Source organism: Anser anser (genome assembly GCF_964211835.1).
Source record: "Anser anser genome assembly, chromosome: Z".
NCBI lineage: Eukaryota > Metazoa > Chordata > Aves > Anseriformes > Anatidae > Anser > Anser anser.
The window spans coordinates 73,713,623-73,721,318 of record NC_139723.1 but is presented as its reverse complement, the minus strand read 5'-3'; the positions used below and the strand labels follow the sequence as shown (position 1 = coordinate 73,721,318).

General features: G+C 39.8%; 1 long non-coding RNA gene across 2 annotated transcripts; it reads left to right on the top strand.

Annotated features, from left to right (window-relative positions):
- The first annotated feature begins 249 nt into the window (after positions 1–249).
- Positions 250–6,706, top strand: LOC310889010. Of its 2 annotated transcripts, none has more exons than XR_014576316.1 (3): positions 250–764; positions 1,412–1,656; positions 5,855–6,706. It is a non-coding gene; the product is annotated as an uncharacterized lncRNA (long non-coding RNA). The 2 variants fall into 2 exon arrangements; XR_014576317.1 differs by lacking the exon at positions 5,855–6,706 and adding an exon at positions 3,132–4,348.
- The last annotated feature ends 990 nt before the right edge of the window (positions 6,707–7,696 follow it).

Here is a 7,696-nt window from a genome sequence, read left to right as displayed (position 1 = left end):
CAGATTGCTCTCCTGCCTACAAGCTCCAGATGCCTCCTCTGCATATTTAGTAAACATTTCAAACCAATTCACTGATTTGGGGAATTCTCAGCCTCAATCTTGTGTCACTAAATGTGCCGGTTCAGCTCTGTCTCTCTGTTGCTAACTAACAGGTAAGCCTGCACTGTCTGGATGTTTGTGCCCAGGCTGACAGTTTAGGCATCACCTCTTACTGGTAATTACATCCTTCTTTTTGCAGTGCAGAGCACAGGCACGTCTATGGGGAGTAACCCATGGGACTAGAGATGCTATAACAAGTGATAGTTGCACAGTTCTGTACCTGACAAATTGCTCTGCATGGTGCAGCTGTAGCCTCCATGCCCACATTAACTTCTGTACTTCTTTATGTGATTCCTTTAAACTGGCAAGCACCACACAGTGACCTGGCACTTTGCTTATCTTTCCTCCAGCTCTGTTTGAAGCAGCAGGTGGGAAGTCATGCTTGCTGTGCCTATCAGTCCTAACAGGAGTGTTTGAAGGACAGAGATACTTTACAACGCACTTTCCCAGCTGCTAGCTGGGGGAGGCTGTTACACTACCTCTCTACTTACTCCCTCACTTCTGTAGCCCTCAAACTGCCTGAGAGCAGAGTGAGGGGATGTTCAGGTCTCCGAAGGTTGTTGCAGTAGAAGTTAGATCTAGTAAATCTCTCAATACAGAATATTAAACAATTACAAGAGCTGTTATGAAGAGTACTTACCTCTCAGGCCCTAATACTCTTACAGGTATGGCACCCATGGAATGATTAATTTATAGATTTCCCATGCAGCAGATAGGGATATTACCCCTGTCCCATAGTAAAAATGCAAAGGCTCTACTAATCTTGCTGCTTTCTCAGATGACTCAATTCAAGGACATGACGTGTGTGTGTGTGTGTATATATATATATATATATAATAGATATGCAGACTGAGAGTCTCATTTTCCAAGGATACTAAGGTTTTAAGTCAGGGCTGTTGGTGTCTGAGAAATACCCAGATTATGCTTTTCTGAAGGTAAACTGCTGCTAATTAGAGCAGTTGAATTTCTTTAAATTATGTAGATAGCTTTTTGACATTTCATGTTTGAACTTTAATAAAATTCAACAAAGAGACTGGAAGATGGGAAAATATTTTATTTATTTATTTATCCTGGGTAGGTGAATAAACCAATATATGATATTGTTTCTAATGTGCAGGCAAGCATTAGCGTTTTATTAACATGCTACTGTTATTTTTGCTGAACACTTGCAGCCCATATAAAGTCCTTCAATGAGTCTGTAAAAAAAAAAAAAAAAAAAAGTGAAGATGACACAATTGACTTATGCATTTGTACAAAGATAGACTGATTTTACCCTCTGCTGTGTGCCAATATGTTATGTCCTCTATTCCAGCCCTGAGTCTGGTGGTGAGCCTGACTGACAATTTCTCCTGTACACCACTGTACTTCACGGAAATGGATGCTGTTCTCATAATGTGAAAAGGGGAATATAAGGGTAACCAGTTACTTTCTGAATAAGGAGCACACGTAATTCTGTTTTTTCTGATGACAGAAGATGGCCACCTCATATAAGGATACTGGTGTATCTACCAGTGTGCACTAATGGCCATTAGCAGCCACCAGAGAATGTGTAAAGAGGTAAGTCAAGCATACAATGAAATCTTCATATATGCCAGTGCTTTGTGGTGGTTCTTGAACTGGATTTGGCCTCTTCAGATCAAAAGTATACTCAAGCTTGCATCCAGATAAATGTCTCCTCTCTGGAATGAGTGCGTCTGTATAATGAGATGTGTCACCTGCCTGCTGGTGTCCTGGCTGTGCTGGGATGCCTCGCAATGGGCACTCCTGTAGAAAGGTAGTGTGGTGGCATGATTAACAAAACTGTTTGATCTACTCCTTCCCCTTGTGAGTAAAAGTGTTAGAAATTTGGAAGCTCAGCTTAGTTTCAGTGACTTCAGTGGGAATGGACAAGACAGTGGCATTGTTTAAGCCATGTACAGTAGCAGCCAAGAACAAATTCTTTGATACAGTACCGTTTAAGTTTACAGCTTCTATGAACCTTGCAAAGCTTACCACAAATTGAATCAACAGTTGTGTGGTATGGGCTATGTCACATATCATCTCATAGTTTTCTAGTGGAAATAAGGAATAGACAGTCTAGCCAAACTACTATTTTAGGTAGAGTGAATGAAAAGAACTTCTTCCAGATCATCTGCATTATTTACTTGGTGTAGAAGGAATTGTTTTGGACATGTCTGTAACAAGCTGCAGATAGCTTAAGAATCAGAGAATGAGAAACTATAGCCTGTGCAGAGAAAGAAGGGGAAAGAAAAAAAAAAAAAAAAAAAGATTCTGCTATCCTGGATGGACTGACCAAAGGGTAGAGGGTTTTGTTGCTTTTCACAGAATTGCAACAAAATAAATGGACACAAATGCCTATGTTCAGAAAGTACCTGGCAGGGCCTCTAAGACACATGATCCCACCTGGTTATGCTGTAGTGGTTATCAGCAGATTCAGAAACAAAGGTTGTAATGGGGAGGTTTGGGGAGAAATGGGAGGTTTGGGGAGAAATGGGAAGTTGTACATGAGTCTTGGGCTTCATGCAAGAGCCCTGTGAAGTTTTGTTTCTGAGAAGTACATTTTTAGTACTTTGAGACTAGAGCTAGTTTCTGGATGTAGCTTGGGACCAGATTTTAGAAGATTCAGCACTTAGGTAATTTGGAAGAGGGGATGCAGGGGCTGGAGGGGGTACAGGAAGTATGAGCAAGTCTGTTCATTTAGTTCTGTGTAGGCAACATCCTTACAACAGAATATTTCCATTGTAAATATTTAGAATTAGTGAAGCCTATTGCAAATGTAGAATTAAAGTTCTTCAGACTAGTGTTGCTGTGTCTGTTTGACCTGTCTGTAAGAAACTTAGGGACTGTAAACCGCAGGGAAGTTAATGTACCTAGGGCATATAGCCAAGAAGCAGGACTCCATGCAAGGCATTGCTAACGTCTGGGTTATCCGTGGGCATCATCTACCGGTACCGCTAGGGAACTGCAAAAAGCAACTGCAAGCAGCAGACATGAAAATTAATTACCGGTTGGCTCTTTACACTTTCATACAGGGCTGTCGAGCCACACCTGCTGTCCGTGTGCTACTACAAGCCAGAGCTCTCGCTGCTCTGCTGAAAACCAAGAAAGCTTTGAGACAGATACGTCTGCAGAAGAAGCTGGGAAAACTGAAGTGCTAATCTGTTTGAATGCTTGTGTTACAGGACCTGTCAAGCTGGTGGGGAAGAGAGGGTAGTGAGAAAATTGTAAGGGAAATCTCAGTAGGAACATCCTCTTCTGTGACTTTTTATATTTCTTCTGCTTTTAGTTCCTGAAAGAAATGCAAAAACAACTAATCTGAACTGTTTTTCTATTGGAGGAGGCAGGAATATTTTATAGGACCAAAAGCCTAGAAGAATAAGACCTAATCTGTTTATTTTTTTCAACATATTTCTTCAGTTTGTTGCCCAGGATATGCATAAATGTGCCACAAAATGTCTAGTAAGATGCTACCAAAAGACTCCTGAACACTGTACTTGCAAGGAGAAGATGAAGAGGAGGGAATAGCACGCAATAAATGAGTTACCTTTCTTGATTCATGAATCAAAATACTAAGATACTACTTAGATTTTTCCCTCTGCACTTATAGGAGATAAAGTACTTTCTGCAGAAATTAGTATTTACTTCTTTTCAATGAAAGAAAAGAGTTACAGATACTGAAAACTATCTCTTCCTCTAGTAAAATTGTCTTATATTTAAGAAAAAAATGGGTACATATTCTTTAAAACTCCTAATAAATAAAACCTTTTTCCAGCAGTCATCTAATTACTAGAATAAATTTGTAAGTACATTTTCAGCTGCAGATAGAACACTTAATTTCAGTCCACAGTATTGCAGTGAAATAATGTATACAAAAGAAGAATGAATTAGTGTTCAAATCTATATACATTTATTCAAGCACTTAAAGAAAAAGAAATGTACCAAGAAATGCAAATATTCCTTTTAAGTATCTAGGTTGCATAACAGATCTTTGCAATAAGATTTTCATTCCTTCTTTTATGTAAACCAATCTTGTTAGTGTTACAGTCACTATTAAGTCACTCTCCTTCTTTAAAATGAAACTTGTATAGTCTGAGATTACTTTCTTTCCTTTCTGATTACAATGTATAAGAAGAACCTTATTGCTAGCATGGACAAGAAAATTGCAGATAGGTTCATGGTGACTTGTAATTTTAATACATCTCATTTCTATTTTGTATGAGCATAATGCATGATGTTCCAAATAAGAAGGATTGAGTCGGTTGATTAAAGGCCCATTACTTTATGTAAGTGATGAAACTTGGTTTGTCTGGAAACCAAACACAGGAAGAGACACTGCATCACCTTATTGAAAAACAATTTCAGCAGAGAGAAAACCAAATGCATTAGAAGAATCAATGGTGCTTGGAAGTTAATAAACAGAAGCAAGGATTTATATGCTCACTGTAGGACCAATTCAGATTCATTCTCTGTAACTGAAATTACTCCTTCCAAGGCCTTTCTTAGAGCTGATCTGCAAAACTAGAATGAAAATGATGGCTCTGGAAACACCACACATAAAAAGAAGAGACTTCCTGGATCAGCAGTTCCAACCTCCATCTACCGTGGACAACTATATTTTATGAGCATTTTCAGCTCCATATTAGTGCTAGTTAGGTTGTTTCTCATTCCACTCCTATGAGAAGGTTGTCCTAATATATAGTTCTCTGAGGGTTAGACCCATTCTTTTTCACAGCCCATAGTGCAATCATTTCTGCACCTATCTGGTTGCTTGCATCACTGTCTCTAACTTTTAACAGCTTTTCTTCCTTTCAGGTTTTAATGCCCCTGATATATTCATAAATAGCTACTATACCCTATTATATTGCCATTTTTGATACTACTGTTTATTTCTACTTCTGACTTCACCCTAGCTCCAATCTGTTCCAGATTTAAGTTAGTGTTTTCTTGAGCAAAGTGGTCAGAATTACATGCAGCTTTTGAAATGTATTTCAACTAACACTTCTACTGTTTTGCATGTTACATACCCTGCCTTCTCTGAAAAGAAATTTGCCATCGTCTGTGATGGACCACAATAGTGGTTTAGTCATACTCTGACAATATATGTCAGTCTCTTTTCATTCTTGGTTAAATCTATCAAATGATTCTCCAGCTCTTTGCAGATTTTTAGGTATAGTGGTGTTTTTTGTTGTTGTTTTTTTGTTTGTTTTAAGTTTTAAGTAAAAACCTTGTTTAACTTAGCCCATTCCCACCAGTTCAACTTTGAAGCCAATGCAACATCATATTCCAGTCTTCCTCTACAGTGATCGTACTGTCTCCAAGGCATCAATCAGCTGTGTGAAAAATGGAAGATATGCTGACAACTGTGTTGTAACCAATTTTCACTAGCATAGTTGCCCTGTTTATGAAAAAGTTTAAGATTGAAACTAAACTCAAAGTTTGCTTTTCAACAGAAATTTCTCTCATTTCTGTCCAGTTGTTATCCATTCAGATCTGAATCCATTTGTTAATTCTTTTGTCAATGTCTATTTAGACTAAATCTTTGCAATTCTCTTGTGTGCTGTCTTCAGTACGTTTGAGCAATTTATTTTATTTTATTTTTTTTATTATACTGGGAGGGGAGAAGGGAACAGGGTTGGGTGGGGAGGATGGGGTGTGCATGGGGGAGAGAGGCCGGGGGGATTGTTTTCCCCCTACCTTCACTAAAATTTTACTGGTAATTAACACCCCTTTGGTATGGAAATCATCTTTCTCTCAGGTGCAGTAACGCAGCTGCTGTCAGAAATCCCATGGAGTTTCCTGTGCTGTGAACTTTCCTTTGCTGGATGGATACAAATATCATTTGCAAGTGTGGAGTCCTGCACCTGGGAAGGAACAACTGCACATATCAGTACAGGCTGGGGGATGACCTGCTGGAGAGGAGCTCTGAGGAGAAGGACCTGGGGGTCCTGGTGGATGACAGGTTGACCATGAACCAGCAGGACCAATGGGCCTGGAGCGCATGAAAGGGAGCGTGGCCAGCAGGTCAAGGGAGGTAATCCTCCCCCTCTATTCTGCCCTGGTCAGACCTCACCTGGAGTACCGTGTCCAGTTCTGGGCTCCCCAGTACAAAAAAGACAGGGATCTCCTGGAAAGAGTCCAGTGGAGGGCCACAAAGATGATACGGGGCCTGGAGCATCTTCCCTATGAGGAAAGGCTGAGAGACCTGAGTCTGTTCAGCCTGGAGAAAAGAAGACTGAGAGGGGATCTTATCAATGCTTATAAATACCTGAGGTGTGGGAGATGGAGGGAGTTGGCCAACCTCTTTTCAGTGATTTGTGGGGACAGGACAAGGGGTAATGGCCACAAAATGGAGCACAGGAAGTTCCGCACCCACATGAACTTTTTTTTTTTTTTTTTGTGATGGGGCACTGGAACAGGGTGATGTAGCACTGGATCAGGCTGCCCAGGGAGGTTGTTGAGTCTCCTTCTCTGGAGATATTCAAGGCCTGTCTGGACGCCTACCTGGGCAGCCTGCTCTAAGGAACCTGCTTTGGCAGAGGGGTTGGACCCGATGATCTTTCGAGGTCCCTTCCAACCCCTACAATTCTGTGATTCTGTGATCATAGCTACAGACTAAAACTCTCCTGATACATTTCGACCTGTAGCTTGCAGTTGCTGCTTGTATAACCATTGTTATTCCACTAGATGGTAGCACTGTCATTGCAGACAGTGGGATCTGAGTTTTTGTTCTATAAATTTATAGTTCATTCATGTCATAATTTTAATATCTTACTGTAAGTCATACGGAATAAGAACTTTTGGGAAATAACTGATGAGAGTGTAGACCCAAGTCCTATGGAGACTTGCAGATGTATATATTAATAATAAAATCATCATTCTTTGAGAATTTTTGCCTTTTTATTCTTACTGCTTAGTTTCACTCACTTTGGTGGCATTTTTTGGAGGATTAAATCTTAAGCTAATTAGAGGCAATAGAATACACATGCAGCCTCTGAAAATTCAGCATCTCCACCAGATTTTCTCAATTACTGAAATAGTCAAGCGCTGCAAAACAGTGAAGATCCAGCTATTGCTAGCTAAAAGTGCACGTGATTGTACTTCACAGCAGAAAGGTACAGTCCCTTCACCACTTTTTGCTCTCAGAGATGTTAGTGTATCTTGCATATTGACTCTTATCTATGATACTTTTTTAGCTGTTTCAGAGTGGTCTTTCTCTTTAAAATGCATGAAAGGAGATAGATGTTGTGGGAGGGGGGAGTAATTAATACCTCATCACCTCCAAGTTTTTTAAAAACAAACTTTTCTTATTTCAGAATTGTCACAAAGTAGATGTTTGCAGCTACTTGAAAAGGTGAGACTATCAAGAGCAGCCAAGGCTTGCATTTTGACTTGCTCTAATTCTAGAGTGATGTGTCAATAAGGAATGGGAGAAAGCTTAAATGTGCATACCAATGTTATCAGGATTGGTTACAAAACTGCATCTTACTTCCATCTTTTTTGTGATTAGTCAGAACTGGTATACTATTGAGAAAGTCTTCAGATATTTCAGAATTTCCAAGCAGAACTCTAAGAAATACCTACTTTTGCCTTACTAGGA